Source organism: Zalophus californianus, chromosome 13, assembly GCF_009762305.2.
Source record: "Zalophus californianus isolate mZalCal1 chromosome 13, mZalCal1.pri.v2, whole genome shotgun sequence".
NCBI classification, from domain to species: domain Eukaryota; kingdom Metazoa; phylum Chordata; class Mammalia; order Carnivora; family Otariidae; genus Zalophus; species Zalophus californianus.
Genome location: NC_045607.1, coordinates 43,430,028 through 43,433,363, shown reverse-complemented (window position 1 = coordinate 43,433,363; position 3,336 = coordinate 43,430,028).

The window sequence follows — 3,336 nt, the reverse complement described above, 5'->3', positions numbered from 1 at the left end:
CATGAAACTCTCCCTGTCCCTTTTCAGCCACACTCCCTCTCCCCAGGCCTTCCTCTCTACCTCACAGATCTCTGGCACTAGTATCTGCAGAGGAAGGAGTGGGGATGAAGGCAAGTGGATTAAAACAATGGGGAAGGGAAGAAGACAGAGTAGGCAAAGTACCTTGTGACCTTAAAATAACGAGCTGTGTTTTCCTGTGTGTCTGGTAAACTGTCTCTAAAGACAATTCCAAAAAAGAAGCTATAAAAAATGTTTAGAATAAAGACAACATCCTTGGGCTAAGAGCCTGCCCTACCAAGTTTGCTACTATGAAGCTCATCATACTTTTGAATATAACTGAAAAGCAGGAAGGTGAGGAATGGGGTTGAGGTGAGGTTAGTCTTGCTATAATCTTTTGAAAGAATTGAAAAGTAATGCTCCCCCTGTTCCTATCTGTTAGAAAAAATAATCAGGACTTCTTGGTTGAGGTAGAAATAACTTTCCAGTTTTGTTGATTCAGGGTAAAACTCTGCCTTGTGCCTCTAAATTTCTCAGATTTTTCACATTGAAGCAACAAATAATGAATGAGCAAAGAGTGAAAATTTCAATGCAATAAGATTTCTAAATAACTGTGGTGCATAGAATATTGCCTCCCAAAGATGTTCACAACCTAAATCCCACAACCTGTGAATATGTACCTTATATGGCAAAAGAGACATTATAATTGTGATTAAATTAAGATCTTGAGATGGGAACATTATTCTGGATTAGCTAGGTGTGCCCAATGTAATCACAAACATCCCTTTAAAAAGGAAGCAAGAGGGTCAAAGCCACGGAGATAAAATGTGAGGAATAGAAGCAAAAGTTAGAATTATGTAATTTGAAGATGGAAGAAGGGCTATGAGCCATGAAATGCAGGCAGCTTCTAAAAGCTGAGAAAAGAAAGGGAACAATCTTCCCTAGAGCCTTTAGAAAGACTTTAACCTCAGATCTCTCAGACTTGTGATTTACAAAACTGTAAAGATAATAAATTTGTGTTGCTTTAGGTCACCAAGTTTGTGTATTTTATTACAGCAGCAATATGTACAACATAAGCCTCAACCCTTTGCAATTAATTTTTATCAACTATAGTTTCTGTCCTTGCATTTATTTATCATAATTTCACTGCCAATAACAGGAACTACTAATGGTGTGAAGTCCATCATGGTGAAAGCAAATCATACCTGTACATATAAAGGCGACCATACCAGCAAGTAATAATAATGGATAATAATAATAAATGGATAATTTCCATTTATCAAATTCCTTCAACTAATATATATTGAATAAAAAAGTGATGAAGACCAACAAAATTCCTGCCCAGAAGGAGCCTACATTCTAATGCAGGAGACAGACAATAATCAAATTATGCTATTTCATATGATGATAACTTTTCTTTGTAAATGCAAATACTGGCTGATTTTGAAAAAGTAAACCAAGTGTCTCTTTGTAAACCCAGCTGCCAGGTTCATGAATCCTTGACTACTATAAGATGTTTTTCCTCAGGCATTCAAGTAAAGCCTCAAGGAGTTCCTCAAGACCTGGCCTCCCATGTGTTTCATACCAGTTTTCTCAAATTTTATGGGATAATCACTTTCTAAAGAAGACATAAATGAGTATTACAGCCTCTGTCCCGATAATCCACCTCTAGACTTAATGCCATGTTCTGGCCAACATCCCAGAATAACCCAGGACTGTTGAGTGTCAAGTTGGCTCCAGAATCTTTATGTAAGAGTGTTTTGGGGATGGTGATTTCATTGCAAGTGTGGTTAGGAGACCTGTATTAAAACTCTGTTTGAATAGAAAGCACACCATTTATTTGGGGAATAGTGATGTTGGTTAGGGGGTGAAATTCAAAGGCTTCCCCTAAGCCATGTGTTGCTACTGCCACTGTGAGACAGGTAACTAGAGAGATAAAGAAGATCTAGTCACTGCCACGGGCAACTTGGGAGGTCTGAATCAAATGACAAGATTGAAGTCAAAGGAATCAAAATCAAGAAGCATGGTTAACTAGAAATGTGGTAGGCACCAACTAAGTTCTGTTAATGTTCTGCTTTTGCGTTACTTGGGAGTAGAGTACCTCCTAACAAGATATGGAAATACAGTATTCCTACCTTTATGCCTGATGTCATTAACCAGTAATTGTTAATTGACTGTAAGTGACATTTAGTGGAACTGCACAGGGAGTTTCATACTATCCATGTTTTTGCCCAATAAGATAAAACGCCAAGCAGGTAGTAAGTCTACATGCAAAAACAGATTGAAGAGACAGCCTTCATTCTTCTCTTTCCCTTACACCTTATATTTGATTCACCATCACCCAATTAATCTATTTTTTCCCATTTCTTTTATTATAATCCTAGTTCAAGCCACCATTGCATTTTTTCTTAGACCTTAACTGATCTCTTGCCTCTCTACAATCCATTCTTTAAGAGCAGCCATGGTAATATTTTTATTTTATTGAAAGATATCATAAGTTGAGTAAATACAAAGAATTTGACCACAAATATCAGTATACTCACCACTCAGAATTAACAAGTTAATATGTTGTCATTACAGATACGAATGGTGTTCAAAATATGATAGAAATAGATATCACAAGAATGGTGATGTCTTTTTCGTTCCTTTCGTCAGTTCCATAATCCAGAACTAATCACCCCCTTAAATTTGGTGTTTATCTTTCAGGCTGTTTTTATGTTTTTATTCCATGTAAGTGTTTATAAACAAAAATATAGAATTGTTTTGTATTCTTAAAAATTTTACATAAAAGTGGGTGCCTGGGTGGCTCAGTTGGTTAAGCGACTGCCTTCAGCTCAGGTCATGATCCTGGAGTCCCAGGATCAAGTCCCTCATCGGCCTCCCTGCTCAGCACGGAGTCTGCTTCTCCTTCTGACCCTCTTCCCTCTCGTGCTCTCTGTCTCTCATTCTCTCTCTCTCAAATAAATAAATAAAATCTTTAAAAAAAAATTTTTACATAAAAGTATTATTCTGGACCTTTTTTTTCCCATAGACATTACTTTATTGAAAGCTATCTCTATTGATTCTTACAGATCTTGTTCATTTTAATTGCTGTGTATTTTATTCTACTCTATGAATAAACTACAATTGACTTTTTTTCAGTTTTCCTACTGATTCACATTTACGTTGCTCTGTAATTTTCTCTATTACAATGCCCCAGGGAACATCCTAGTATGTGACTCTTTGTATGAACGTATATGACTTTCATTAGCTGGATGTAGAATTGCTAGATCATAAGGTATGCACATTTTCAATTAGTTCTTCCCAAAGTGGTCGTGCTGATCTCCTGAACTTGGTATT